General features: G+C 40.3%; 1 long non-coding RNA gene across 2 annotated transcripts; it reads right to left on the bottom strand.

Moving 5' to 3' along the window:
• Positions 1–1,203: 1,203 nt before the first annotated feature.
• On the bottom strand, positions 1,204–15,023 carry LOC117676992 (uncharacterized). 2 transcript variants are annotated; one of them, XR_015729310.1, is made up of 4 exons: positions 14,716–15,023; positions 6,828–6,890; positions 4,345–4,452; positions 1,204–2,704 (listed from the first exon to the last, which is right to left on the bottom strand). It is a non-coding gene; the product is annotated as an uncharacterized LOC117676992 (long non-coding RNA). The 2 variants fall into 2 exon arrangements; XR_004594593.3 differs by lacking the exon at positions 14,716–15,023 and having other exon boundaries at positions 6,828–7,031.
• Between the last annotated feature and the right edge of the window lie 779 nt (positions 15,024–15,802).

Genomic DNA, 15,802 nt, shown 5'->3' on the forward strand with positions numbered 1-15,802 from the left:
TCTCAATCTTCTACTAGTACAAAGTCCACCAGCCATTTGGCACCTGGTTACAATAAAAAACATACTTAATGTGTGTGGGGTTTATACGAAAGATTTCTAAATACACCTCTATATTTGTACATTTCATGCAAATCGGTGTCCTGTTTGGTCATTTTTGGTAAGGCACTTTCTCTTTGCACATTTATAATTGCCTACTCTATTTTTCCCATCTCCTTGCTGTTTGATTTTAAAGCATTGGATCAAGTCAATTTATTTTTATTGTTATACGCAAAGTTAAAAGGATTGATTGACGCCCATTGTATCCTGTATTCAGTAACACCGTAGTCCTATATAAATTACATCTATTGTCCTTTTTTTGTTATTTCTTTTCATTTGACATATTGTGAGATATACTGGCCCAATAAAGCAGCATGGCAATAAATGAAGATGTTACTTATTTCTACTATGGCTGCATAACTGTCTAAATCAGGGTTGTCAAACTGGCGGCCCATGGGCCAAATGTGTCACACGCTGGCCACACCCCCACCTGATTTAGTGAAGGGGAAAAAAAGTCCTGATATGTCACATGATGCTTCTGTGACGATACGAGTTTGACACCCCTGGTCTAAATGTAGTCACGGTGTCTGGCCTCTGGAATGATATTCCCACAGAGATCCATGTAGCTCCCACCCTAATGTTGTTTTAGAAATCTTTTTAAATGTGGCTGTTCTCCCAGTCCTTGGGGGAGCTTGTGGAGTCCTATCAATGGTAGGTAGATGGTTTTTGTCTGTGTTTTGTTTGTTTTATAGGATACGGATGTCTGGAAACTTCAGAGTCTTTCTCTATTCTTTTTCTGATTTTAAACTGTAAGCTGCCCAGAATTGTTCTAGAGCAGGGGTGTCAAACTCAGGGCCCACAGAGTGGTTGTCAGTACTTCAAGCTGCATTTACTCTAGTGCTGACATAAGAAGGAGAAAGGGACGTTTGACTTTTCACCTACTTATTTTCCCTGGAGATAATATCCCCTAGGAGATGGGATGGGAGGGGGGAAATTCCTTTGAGCTGGAGCAGTAGATTAGGGGTAGAGTGATTTGGAAGATGGCCAATGAGTGCAGAGGAGAGGGGAAAGGAAAAGGAGGGTTTTGGGTCAGGAAGTCAGTGTTGGCTACGACGAAGTCAGAGTTAGAATGTCGTGCTTAATAAATGAGAGTTTTTCATCAAAGACTTTGTTTGAAATGCAATTTATTTGAGACGACCTCGAAACCTGACAGTGATTAGATCTGGCCTGCAGGGCTGCCCTGGAAACAGCGAAGGATCGGGCTGTGGTGCCTCTGCCAGCAAAAATGGCTCTGGGTGGCCCTCTGGAGCTCCATTTTCACTGGCAGAGGGTTGCAGGAGGCTGTCGCAGCTGAAAACGGAGCTAGCTTGGGAACCTGTTTTTACTGCCAGAGCACTCAGACCACCACAGGTGCTCCCAACGCAAGTGATGTCAAACTGACCATGCCCACCCCGGCCCCCTGAGGTCAAACACAACCCTGATGCGGCCCTCAGTGAAATCGAGTTTGACACCCCTGTTCTCGAGTCAAGCAACCTCAAAACTGAAATAACAATAACAGTGATACCTCTAACACCATCAAACATCCATATCTGCCTCTCCCAGGTGCTTAGGAAGACCTTGATAGGTAGACAAAATTGTCAAATCCAGTCTGAACATCTGGCTAACTGTGTGAAAAACCCACAATAATAGTTGGACTATTATTCGTATGTGTTATTCTTTTTCTTTTGTAGGAATAGAAAAGGGGGATATTCTTTTTTTTTATAATGGATCCCTTCTATCAAATGTTTCCCCTCCCCCAAAATTATGTCAGCCTTCATCTCTTGACCCTGATTTGTTCAAGGATCCCTCCCTTCATCCAAGCACAGCCAGATCAATAGAGAGGGTGGTATGGTGTTTGAGGTATTGAGGCATTTAACTAGGGCTGAGGAAAGCCGTGTTCAATTCCACCCTTAGTCAGGAAAGCACGAAGGAGTCCCAAAGGTGCTTTTTCAAAAGGCAACTGAACTTTTTTTGTTTTTCTTTGAAGACGTTTCTCTTCTCATCAAGAAGGTTCTTCAGTTCTGAAGGAGTTAAAATCATTTTTTTGTGGGAGGCTGGCTCTTATTTGATCCAATAGTATGGTCTGGTCATGTCTACTCCTCATATCAGCAGTCTAAAATTGAGGAGATGATCCGATGACTGAATGTATCTTATGAATACCCCTATTCTTATAAAAAGAGTTGCTAGGCCCAGTTCCACAAACAGTTGGGTGAAAGGCCTTTGGTAATCAGTGTATTTGGGGAAAAAACAAAATAGGAAGGTAATATCTAGTTTGTTTGGGTTTCCCAGCTATTGTCAACTTAGTGGGCAACCTAGAGGGGATGGCTTAAGCAATTTAAAATATACATATTTGATACATATTTGGTGTATGTGTGTGTGTGTGTGTGTGTGTGTGTGTGTGAGAGAGAGAGAGAGAGAGAGAGAGAGAGAGAGAGAGAGAGAGAGAGAGAGAGAGAGAGAGAGAGAGAGAGAGAGAGAGAGAGAGAGAGAGGTCTATACAATAACATATGTACTGTCTCTTCCTCTATTATATTTCACGATCTCTTCAATTTTGAGTGGTTGTCATCTGCTGACCGCCATCTTCTGGCCACCTCCCAACATTTTTTCTTGCATGTCCATATTGTTCTCTCTGCCAAAAACATTGAAGAAAGAACAAAACAAGTAATTAAGGAGATTGTTAAAAGGCTTCAATTAGCATATCATAATTAAAGCCCACTCAGGAGAACAAGCGTGGAAAAATAAGCATGCCATCTTTTTGGCCAATCAGGGCCAGTATCAAAAACACCTTCCAATAAACAACAGTCAGCTGAGTAGGTGAGTGCCTGCGTGGAAAAAACTGTCCATCTACCCGGCCTGACCAGCAAAACTGGATGTTGAATTTCGGTTCCTGATCTTGGGGCCAACACTCAGAGATAGTCTGATATTGTAATGATAGGTTGGGTTGACCTTGAGAAGCAAGGAAAAGAGAGGCACAGCCAGAGGTAAGGGGAGACCACAGGCAATTTGATGTGCAAAAGAAATGTGGGAAACATCTAAAAAGGGACTCTCCCTAATTTCTAGGCTTGTAAAAGTGATATATTTTCAGACTTATAAGATTCAGTAATGTAGCCTTACAATAAATTAGAATTAGTCCATCTGGTCTTGCTTCTTGTCTGGGCTACTATGTTAAACTGACATCATTTCTCTCCCCTTATTTATGTATGTATGTATGTATGTATGTATGTATGTATGTATGTATGTATGTATTTATTTATTTGATTTATATCCCGCCCTTCTCCAGAGACTCGGGGCAGCTTACAATGCGTTAACCAATAGCCTTCATACTTTTGTATATACCTGCTTAGTAGGGCTTTCACCCCCCCTAAGCGGTGTTCTTTTTTATACAAAGTCAGCTTATTGCCTCCACAATCCGGGTCCTCATTTTATCTATCTTCGAAAGGATGAAAGGCTGAGTCAACCTTGAGCCTAGTAAGATTTGAACTTGCAATAATTGCAGGCGGCTGGTGCTATTTAACAGCACTTTAGCCTGCTGCGCCACCAAGGCTCTTTTACCTTGTCTTTACAACGCAAGTATCTTGAAATGGACCCTTGTCCCATCTTTCTTCTAACGATGCTAATTTTCTCCTTTTTTCCTTCTGTCGGATTTAGTGTATAACAGGGATGGCTAACCTTTTCCGGACCGAGTGCCCAAAGTGTACATGCAGGGGTGCAAATTCTCATATGCCCAAACCCCCCAAATGCAATGCATGTGCGGGCCCCCCGCATGCACTCTGCCCCCTTCACATGCATGCATGGCCCCCCGCACATGCCCCATCCCCAACGCATGCATGGCAGCGACCCAAAGACCAGTTGGCCAGTGGGAGGTGAGTGTGTGGCAGAGCTGAACTGGGGCGATGGCTGGCGTGCCCACAGAGAAGGTGCTGCATGCCACCTCTGGCAGCGTGCCAAAGGTTCGCCATCACGGGTGTATAATTTTGGCTGGCAGCGAGTCTCTTGCTTCCTTCCTTTCCATCCCTTTCTTAAAAAGCACATATCCACGAATCCTCTTTTGCTAATTTATTTTTTCTCCGCAAAAGGAAGAAGAAGAAAAAAAAAGAAAAGAAAAGAAAGATCCTAGCTATTTTGATTTATTTTTTCTCAAGGTAAGAAGTAACGAGCAGGGAGGAGGAGGAGGAGGAGGGGGGTGGCCAGTCTTTGACATTATGGTTATAATTCAAAATTGCACAGCCCACAAGCCCGCAAAAACAGAGCATGTAATTACACACTTACTAGAGGTAACAGCAGTGCTGATAATTATTCTTTACACAGGAGAATCCCTCTGATATCCCAGAGTTAGGAAGTGGGAGCTACAATATCTTTAATACCATCCTTGGAGACCTGTGCAAGCAGAGGAGAAGTATGAGGATGCACACAGGGTCCATAGCAATAACTTTCCTGCATCTGAATGTCAGAGGCTTCAGTGCAGTAGAAATCAATAGTTTCAAGTACATTTTTTTTAAAGGTACAATATTTTTTATGAGTCTAACCGGAGATAGTGCAGCTCAGACAGAAGTATGAAAAATGCACTGAAATACAATTTTTGGGGGAGGGGGACAGGGAGGAATGGGTGGTCTTCTTCCTCCTCTTTCTCCAACACATTTCCCAAGCCTCCTCCCACACACACCCTACCCCACTTCCTTCTGATCTCTGGGTCCTTCTGGGTTCGGACGAGAGAGAAATCCTAGAATGCATTAACTAAATCAGAGCTTTTTAAATTTCTCAGTGTTTATTTGGAAGGGCAACACCAATTGAGGCAGCCCTAAGGGGAACAGAAAATACGACAACAGAAGAAGAAGACGAAGAAAAGAGATTGGAAAGATGTACAGGGGGAGAGAACGGAGAAAATCAGAAGAATGGTTTGCAATGGAAAGAATTAGTTGTCGTTCTTGTTATTGCCAAGCACATGGGAAATTTCAGAGGGCGTTGGCACTAATCTAGAATAAATAGAATAACAAAATAGAATAGAATAGAATTTTCTATTGGCCAAGTGTGATTGGACACACAAGGAATTTGTCTTGGTGCATACACTCTCAGAGTACATAAAAGAAAAGATACATTCGTCAAGAATCATAAGGTACAACACTTAATGATAGTCATAGGGTACAAATAAGCAATCAGGAAACAATACCAATATAAATCGTAAGGATACAAGCAACAAAATTACATTCATACAGTCATAAGTGGAAGGAGATGGGTGGTGGGAACGATGAGAAGATTAATAGTAGTGCAGACTTAGTAACTAGTTTGACAATGTTGAGGGAATTATTTGTTTAGCAAAGTGATGGCATTCGGGAAAAAACTGTTCTTGTGTCTAGTTGTTCTGGTGTGCAGTGCTCTATAGTGTCGTTTTGAGGACACAGGAGTTGAAACAGTTTATGTCCAGGATGTGAGGGGTCTGTAAATATTTTCACAGCCCTCTTTTTGACTCGTGCAGTATACAGATCCTCAATGGAAGGCAGGTTGGTAGCAATTGTTTTTTCTGCAGTTCTAATTATCCTTTGAAATCTATATCTGTCTTGTTGGGTTGCAGAGCCAAACCAGACAGTTATGGAGGTGCAGATGACAGACTCAATAATTCCTCTGTAGAACTGTATCAGCAGCTAAAGGTTCCTAAACTTATCACTTAAATATAGGGAGTTTCTGTGATATGATCTTTATTACATGTTGAAATCAGCGTTGCAAATTCTCCAATGTTTCTCTCTCCCGCAAAAAGAGATTTTCGTGTTTTATACTCAAGGTGCTTTTGAGAATTTCTGTGGAACTTCTTTTGACAGTATTTGTTTCTGGAGAAGACAAAGATGCTTCTGTTGAATGTCCCCCCCTCCTTTCTGTTGTATTCCTTTGCATTTAAGTTTATTCTTTTTCTTAGCTGTCTATACTTCCTGTTCTGAAAAAGTCCCAAGGGAAAGAATTCCTCCTGATCTCTTCTTGTAGGATGGGAACATTAGATGTCAGCAATGGACATTCCTCAAAAGAGGGCTATGCAGTGCAAGTCTCAGCATCCACACTTCCTCCTAAATAAGTTCAAGGAGATCATTTTCCACTCACAACAAATGCCATCAAAATTCTCTTTTCCTTTGAACTAAATCTCAAAAGCATCTTCATCAGATTGAATGTTTTTAATGATTTTTTTAAAAAAGGATACTTTTTCTCAATAGCACCCAGAGTTTTCTTGTTGAGAGCTATCCAGAACAAGTCTTCCATCTCTTGTTTAGGAAATTAGGACTACTATAGAACTGAGCTATAAAAATCATCTCTGTATGAAAGAAATGAGTTTTGTTCTGAGCTTGGAACAAAACAGCTCACTCAAACATTTCTGTCTTAATGTCTTGAGTCAGTTATATTTTATTAAAGCAAAACTCAAAATGTTTTTATTGTTCCAAGAATTAGAAACAATGGGAACTTGATACGAGCTGCTGCTTTCTTGTTTTCCATTCAAGACCAGAATTGGTGGCATGCCGATCTATGCTGACTCCATTTGAAGGATCAAATTTCAGATGAAGAATGCTTGGGACTTTTCCCCTATAAAGTTATTTTAACATTTAGATGTGGGGGGGGGGGGAAGAGGAGGAGTAAAAATCATCTTCTTGGCCAACAGGCATGGAAACTCCATTTTGATAGCAGATGGAGTCATAGAAAAACATGACTCTTTTTGAAACTACCTATCAAACTTAAACTATATACAAAAACAGCAAATGATGCAGTTTACTCACCTGGAGAGAATGTCTTGAGACATATGCAAAAAGAGGAGAAGGTCAAAGGGCACAAGGCAGGACCTGAAGAAGATGGAGAGACAACATCAAAGACACACTATAACAGCATCAAATAAAAATGGTTGAGGCCACCAGAAGAGCAAGAACCAGAATTCTGTATCTCCCTTGATACCTGGAATGGTAAAACAGGAGGAAGAGGAGGAGGAGGAGGAGGAGGAGGAGGAGGAGGAGGGAGAGGGAGAGGGAGAGGGAGAAGGAGAAGGAGAAGGAGGAGGAGGAGGAGGAGGAGGAGGAGGAGGAGGAGGAGGAGGAGGAGGAGGAGGAGGAGGAGGAGAAGAAGAAGGAGAAGAAGGAGAAGAAGGAGAAGAAGAAGATCTATCAGGCACCCTAAAGCAATATTGTTGACTCTGATTATCTTAACTTTCACTGAAGTTGTTTATAGGGATTATTACTAGCTGCAAAAGAAAAAGGTTGCTGATCTTCTTAATAACTAATATTTAACAGTCAGTCCTAAAAGTACACATAGACTGTGTACATGCTCATATCAGAATTCAATAGAGTAGATCAATCCAATCTAGAATTTTTGGGGGTATTTTTCAATATAATATTTTTCAGCTCTTGAACTCGTACTATTGCCGTACAAGTTAGGCTGGGAAAATCTTCTCTAAAAGTATTCACAAGTCACAAAATCCAGAGCCCAGCTGCAATCCTTAGAGTTGGCTTGATATGTTTCACATTTGGGACAGATCAGTGCTTTGTTCCAACCTTAAAACAACATTTTCAAAATCCACATTTGATTGTTTCACACTCAAAACAACTATTTGCAGATTGAAAACTATGAGGTTGAAATGTTTTGCGCTTCCATACTGATGTCAGAGGAAGCATGCGAAGGAGGGAAAATATTATTTTCAGCTCCCTATTAATATATACATACATGCCTACTACATGCATTACATGCATGCACACACTTATTCATACATGTATATACAATGCCCCTTCCTGCCATTACAGCAATGGATACCACATTCTGGAATAATGTACATTTCTTTAAAAAGGAAGGCTATGGATCAGCTGATTGAAAATTGGACTCCAAATACTTCTATAGATCAGCGTGTTTTTGCTTCTTTGCTGGTTAGAATTTCACTATCACAGAACATCTAAAAGTTTAGCTTTGTCCTCTAATTGCTACATTTGGGGCTGAAATGCACAAGATTGTTAAGATGAGTTGAGATCAATTGTTCCATAGCAAAGATGCCTGTGTACTTCCTGGCTTTATTCTTAGTCTTTTGATTCAGTGAAGATATAAAGAATTGTAGATGTTTGTGCATTGGACAAAGAAATTAAGATACAATACTGGAAGCAGGGGGGAAATCCAGCAGGTTCTGACAGGTTCTGGAGAATTGGCAGCGGAAATTTTGAGTAGTTTGGAGAACCGGCAAATACCACCTCTGGCTGGCCCCAGAGTGGGGAGGGAATGGAGATTTTGCAGTATCCTTCCCCTGGAGTGGGGTGGGAATCAGTGGTGGGTTGCCCCCGGTTCAGACAGGTTCTATAGAACCGGTAGAAAAATTGGCAGGAGGCTCCGCCCACCGACTCCGATGTCATCAGAATGCTTCTGCACATGCGCAGAAGAGTATGTGTGCGCGAAGCAATGGCCCCATTGCGAACTGGTAGTAAAAGTAGATAGAACCCACCCCTGGTGGGAATGGAGATTTTGCAGTATCCTTCCCCTGCCACGCCCACGAAGCCACGCCCATAGAAGCGGTAGTAAAAAAATTTGGATTTCACCACTGACTGGAAGGATAAACTTACTCCCGATTTTGCATAAATGGTCTGTTGATATGCATTTTCCAGCTATGGAATTCCTTTCCCTTTTCATTTTTGTTGAAAGTAACAAGCAAAAGTCTTTCAAGCAAGTTATAATATTTTTGTTTATGATGGCCCCTTCTTTTTTGTTTCCTTATTTTTTTTCTTGTTAACATAATTGTATCTGTGTATAAATATGAGCATGTTGGTATTTCCTTGCTTTTGTTGCTGCTTTTACTTGAATCATTTGACACTATGTAAAATCTTACATTTGCCTGTTGACAATTTGTTCTGCACTCATTGGATACAATTTTTCGTAACCATATATGAAATTTGCTATGTGCTATAATATGATATTAGTTACTAATGGCTCAAACATCTCAACAGTAAAAGGAATGAAATATTTTTATTATTATTTTTTAAAAATATATCATTCATGTATGTTTTGTTCAAAAAAATAAAACTGTGTTTCAGTAAACATTAAATGTCAGTTTGCAGAATAAAAGTATTTTTCATGTAACATTATGCACCATAACAATGACATTTTTTACTTTTCTGAAAATAATTTAATTTTATGGAAAAATAATAGTGGAAAGAGCATTCAGATTTCTTACATGCCTTTTCTAAAAAGATGATGGCTGTTTAGGGTAAGCTTTCATCACTAAAGGCAGCCATTAATTTTTCCCTTCAGAATAATTTATTCGTTCATATGAGGGCTTAAAACATTTCCACCAAATAATTCATTACCGCAAACTCGTGTGATTAATTGATCAGGAATTCTCAGGATCCTTGCCCCTAGGTGTTAAACGTGAAGTGCAAAAAATAAAAGAGAAATAAAAAGAAATTAAAATAGATTGCACACAATGCCCTAGTGACATGGACTGGGAACATTCACTCTTGGTAGATGGATAGTTGTTAGACAGATTTGAACTAGTTTTTTGCTCTTCCAAAGGGGAAAGTAATATCTATGATGCAGGTGGATGGAGGCAGTGTTTACTGTCTAAATGTTTGGAGCGTACATTTTAAACTGAGAGCCACTCTGGAGTAGTGGTTAAGCAGTAGGCAAGAAATCTGGAGAAAGTGAGTTCTAATCCAATTTTGGCCATAAAGGTGAGTGAAACCTCAAGTTATATGATGCTTTGTTCCAACCTTAAAATAACATTTTCAAAATCCACATTTGATTGTTTCACACTCAAAACAACTATTTGCAAATTGAAAACTATGAGGTTGAAATGTTTTGTGCTCCCATACTAACATCAGAGGAAGCATGGGAAGGAGAGAAAATATTATTTTCAGCTCCCTATTAATACATGCATACATGCCTACTACATGCATTACATGCATGCACACACAAATGCACACACTTATTCATACATGTATATACAATGCCCCTTCCTGTCATGGATAGTTGTTGGACAGATTTTATCTAGTTTTTTGCTCTTCCAAAGATGAAAATAATATCTATGATGCAGGTGGATGGAGGCAGGGTTTACTGTCTAAGCTTTGGATCGTACATTTTTAACTGAGAGCCACTCTGGTTAAGCAGTAGGCAAGAAATCTGGAGACTGTGAGTTCTAATCCAATTTTGGGCATAAAGGTGAGTGAAACCTCAAGTTACGTGATGTGATTTAGAATTGGCAAGATAGTATGGCTGTGGTAGTTTTCAGATGGAAGAGCTGTATCATGATTAATATGTGATATTGCTTAATGGGCTAGGTCAGTGCTTCTCAACCTTGGTTATTTTAAGATGTGTGGGGTTCAGCTCCCAGAATTTCTTAACCTCCCATGCCACCTGGGGGAATTCTGGGAGTTGAAGTCCACAAATTGTCAGGTTTCGAGGTCGTCTCAAATAAATTGCATTTCAAACAAAGTCTTTGATGAAAAAAACTCCCATTTATTAAGCACGACATTCTAAGTCCGACTCCATTGTAGCCAACACTGACTTCCAGACCCAAAACCCTCCCTTTCTGTTCCCCACTCCCCTGCACTCATTGGCCATCTTCCAAGTCACTCTACCCCTAATCTACTGCTCCAGCTCAAAGGAATTTCCCCCCTCCCATCCCATCTCCTAGGGGATATTATCTCCAGGGAAAATAAGTAGGTGAAAAGTCAAACGTCCCTTTCCAGATGCCTCCACTTCTCCTTCTTATGTCAGCACTAGAGTAAATGCAGCTTAAAGTGCTGACACAAATCTTAAAGTTGCCAAGGTTGAGAAATATTGGGCTAGGTCATTGAAACATAGTGTTTACTAAATTAGACACCTTTATTAAATAAGCCAATCATTACGAGTAGGCTTATGATTACTTTGAATTTAAGTAATAGTATGAATTATAAAAAACTATTTTAATAGGTAACTTTATTTATTTATTTATTTATTTATTTATTTATTTATTTATTTATTTAGTCATATTTCTATGCCGCCCACCTTCCGAGGAGTCTGGGCAGCTTATACCAAAGACAGTACACTAAATAGCATATTACCCCAAACAATCTGGGTCCTCATTTTACCCACCTTGGAAGGATGGAAGGCTGAGTCAACCTTGAGCCAGTGAGATTTGATCCGCTGATCTGCTGAACTAGCTTAATTTACCTGTTCTCTGACAGAGCTCTACTATGATTCCAAAACAATGGTGTTTTTCTTATTACTAGGCAATGGATGGGCAATTTATTAATTTATTAATTAGATTCATCTGTAATCCAATATTAGGGATTATAGGGATTACAATATTTAATGGGAATAGATATATAGCTTTGTAAGCCAAATAAAAAATTCCAATAAATTGTTAGAATAACAGCAAGAATATCAATTATCAGCCCTACTAAACTCGGTGGTTTTGTTTTAGTTTTTAAAGCTAGAATATATAAACACATTGATTCAATAGACTACAGTTCAGTGGTGGAATTCAAATTTTTTTACTACCGGTTCTGTGGCCATGGCTTATTGGGCATGGTGTGGCTTGTTGGGCGTGGCTTGATGGGCATGGCAGGGGAAGAATATGGCAAAATCTCCATTCCCACCCCACTCCTGGGGGAAGGATATTGCAAAAATTCCATTCCCACTCCACTCTGGGGCCAGCCAGAGGTGGTATTTGCCAGTTCTCCGAACTACTCAAAATTTCCGCTACCGGTTCTCCAGAACCTGTCAGAACCTGCTGAATAGCACCCCTGCTATGGTTGTATAATACCTAGCTTAGGATATTCTAGCAGCTGGCAGAAGCCAGGTAACAAGGGAAGGTGTATCCCTCCCTGTTTCTTTCTACTTTTTGTACTTTTTGTATTGTATATCACAAGAACATTGGATTAATAAAATGCAGAGTGATTAGCACCTGCCTTTCTGGCTGCACAGAATCAGCACAAGGACAGGAGAATCATGGCCATCAAAGACACCACTCCCTTCAGTCACATTTCCTTAGATATATCTTAGTTACAGATCTGTTGACAAAATCCCAAATATTGCTCTGCAACCAACACTTAGATGATGAAACTAGAACAATTAACAGTTAGAACAAGTAATCAGTGGAGTGACTTGCCTCCAGAAGTTGTGTATGCTCCAACACTGGAAGATTTTAAGAAGAGATTGGGTAACCCTTTGTCTGAAATGGTATAGGGGAGCAGGGGAGTTGGATTAGAAGACCTCCAAGGTCCCTTCCAACTCTGTTTTTCTATTAAACTGTTAATGTTTCAGCCTCCGAGATGGCTTTGCCTGAACTTGGATGATAAGCAGGGTCGGGCCCAGTGGTGGGTTCCTCCCGGTTCGGCCAAGCCGGTAGCGGTGATGATATGATGTCACCGAACCGGTTCTCTTTGTTCGGGAGCTGGGCCCTCCCACCCCTCCCCCACACCCCCACGCATTATTCTTACCTTTTATTTGGCCCCACCCGCAATCTATTCGCTGCCTCCCGAGTCTCAGCTGATCGGCTAGAAGGAAAAAAACTGTTTAAACTCTTGCCGCGGGGCTTCAAAGGGCCGCCCTACAGCTGATCAGTGTTAAAAGGCAGTGTGGTGGTAGATTGATGCCTCCAAAAACAAATGAGTAGACCGGTGCCTCCAAAAACAAATGAGTAGACCGGTGCCTCCAAAAACAAATGAGTAGACCAGGGCCTCCAAAAACAAATGAGTAGACCGGTACAGCTCTGCAAGCAGTTAAAAGCCTGGTAGACCAGTATCTCTGCCAAATCCTAAAGAATTGTCACATGACCATCAAGCCACGTTCACAAAATAAACCACACCCACAGAACCGGTAGTAAAAAAATTTAGAACCCACCCCTGGTTGGGCCTGGTTGGAACCTGGATGGGAAACCAACAAAGAATCCGTAACCTAGATTGGGAGTGGGAAAAGCATTCAAGAAAAAAGGAATGCAACCCCTTCTCTAATACTTCTAAGAAAATGGCCTGTCCATAATCTATGTAGTCACCAGGAGTCAAGAGCTTAACTTGGTGATAGGCATCTTTACTTAGTTGGAACCTGAGCTCACTAACAATGTTTTTTCTCTTTACAATTGTTTTTCTACTTCTCCCCACTCCTTTGGCAAGTTATTATAAAATATTGACTTTGTTACATTTTGGGACTGGGGTTATGCTTCTCCTCCTTTCCCTCTCTTTTGTGCAAATCTGTTTTCGCCACAGGAGCCCCCGCTGTCTCTCATGGCTACAAGTCTACTTACTAATTCATCGATTCGTCTGTAATGAGGCCCCCTGCCAATGTTTAAATAGCATTCCGAACAAAGAAAAAGGCAATGCTTCTAAAACAGCTGCCGCTCTCCATTCCCAGCATCCTTGCTTTATTGTAATATCAAGTAATCTATTTCTTCTTCCCCTAAAGTTACTAATTTATAATTTAGGTGCAGCTTGATAATTAATTGCTTGCAGAGGTGGGGTGGGGAAAATGAAGGGCGGAGATAGAAATCAGTTGCTCTTGAGCGGACACATGAAAAGCTAAATAGAGTAGCAACAACTTTGGGAGAATTTGATGTGGGTGTAGGAGAACAGCAGGAAGAGCCTGGGGGTGGAGTGAAGCAAGTAATCAGCCTTGAGATGTTACGTTCTCACAAATGTTCTAAATCCAACCCCTCTTGAATTCAAAGAAGTTAATTTATCCATCTCAGCAAGATCTGTCAATTTTACCAATCACTTGTCCATTGTGGGTAGTGTCGAATGTTTCCAGCTCTGTACATATAATAATGGGGGGAATTCCTTCCCCCCCTCTCCCTACTTTCCTACCTATTTATATTGCTACCCAACTCAATATGGCTCTAGACATCTTACCAAAAAATTCCCCAAAACCAAATGAAACAAATACCAAACCACAGACTTACAAATAATGATAAAGCAATAAAGCAATAAAATGTTAATTCAAATGGTTGTCTATCTATCTATCTATCTATCTATCTATCTATCTATCTATCTATCTATCTATCTATCTATCTATCTCTGTCTATCTGTCTATCTATTATCTATCTATCTATATCTATATCTATCATCTATCTATCATCTATCTATCTATCTATCTATCTATCTATCTATCTATATCATCTATCTATCATCTATATCATCTATCCATCTATCATCTATATCTCTATCTATCTATCTATCATCTGTCTATCATCTATCTCTGTCTATCTCTCTATCTATCATCTGTCTATTTCTATCTATCTCTATCATCTATCTATCTATCTCTATCATCTATCTATCTATCTATCTATCTATCTATCTATCTATCTATCTATCTATCTATCTATCATCTATCTACCTACCATCTCTCTCACACACACACATACCTCTCCCTCTCTCCCTCTCCCTCCCCCCCTCTCTCTATTGTCTAGAAGATGGTTGATGCAGTTGCTAGACTCAAAATATAAAGGCAACTGATGGGGAACAGAAGCAAGAGAACACAATTCATGTTTCCATGCTACGCCTCTGGACTATCTGAGGTTATCTGATTGGCTATTGTGAGAAGTAGGCTAGAGTCTTCATAGACCTCTCTTTTAATTCAACCAGGCTTTTCTCAGATTATGAGATGTGGTTGCAGTTAATATGAAAGGCTGCACATTAAAGACTCCACTATGGGATTCAGAAATCTTACCTGGCCAAAGTCCCTGATTCTGATGGTGAGGTTTCTCACCTCTTGATTTGGTTCATCAGCTCTGGCTTTCCTTTTGCTTCCTGCCTGTCCTCCAGCAACTGACTCTTGCTCAGTCCTGACAGTTTGCTTTGGGATCATGATGAATACCGCAACAGGCATGCTAAGACCGATAAACTTGCAGTCCTGCATAATCATAAGCCTTATTGGCTACCATAGGACTTATTTCCAAGTAAAACATGCCCAAGATCGAAGCAAACCTTCTCCGAGCACCTCCCCAAGCAAAAGAGCAACAAAACCCTAGCAAAATCAGTGCCAGAAAAGAAATGAAGGTTAAGCTATATTTTCAGGGGAAGATTTATGTGTGCCTTTGTGTGTGCATGGATGTGTGTGCATGTGGGCTTCGGTTTCCATGGAAGCACCGGCATATCCCAAGTGAATTTAAGAGACTGCCAAGCACTCTCTGAAAGTTGAAGTGCTTTCCTTATATTTCCACATGCATTGCACTGTGAGGGAAAGGAGGGGGTGTCAAGAGAAAATAAAATAAAATAATAAAATAATAAAATAATAAATAAATAAAAAACAAACAAATAAACAAACAAATAAATAAATAAATTGTAGCTGCTGGGCCATGTTTAACAGTTGTTTTCAAGGTGCAGAGAGGCTAGTCCTAACATGATTTGGAGGGGAGAAGTATGTGGGGAGTTCTTGAGTTATTTGTAAAAGGAATCGAATTGGATAGACTAGACTAGACTAGACTTTATTTGGTGTGATTAGATATACAAGAAATTTGTGTCCAGTACCAAAACTCTCAATGTACATGCAAACCAACAGAGTAATAATTTTAATATGATACCAATAAAATCCAACAATGATCACAAAGTTGCAAAAAATTTAGCCAGTTATTGTCTCTATGCAAAGCAGTACAACTGTCAAAATGGCGGCCCGCATGCACAGGCCACGCCCATCCCAGCTCTGCGAATGGAAAAAACATCACAAAACTTCATGTGATGGCATCATGATGCTGTGAGTTTGACACCTGTGCCCTATACCATTTCAGACAAATGGCTGTCCAATCTTTTCTTTAAAA

This window comes from Pantherophis guttatus, chromosome 9 (genome assembly GCF_059756535.1).
Source record: "Pantherophis guttatus breed Tessera chromosome 9, ASM5975653v1, whole genome shotgun sequence".
Lineage (NCBI taxonomy): Eukaryota > Metazoa > Chordata > Lepidosauria > Squamata > Colubridae > Pantherophis > Pantherophis guttatus.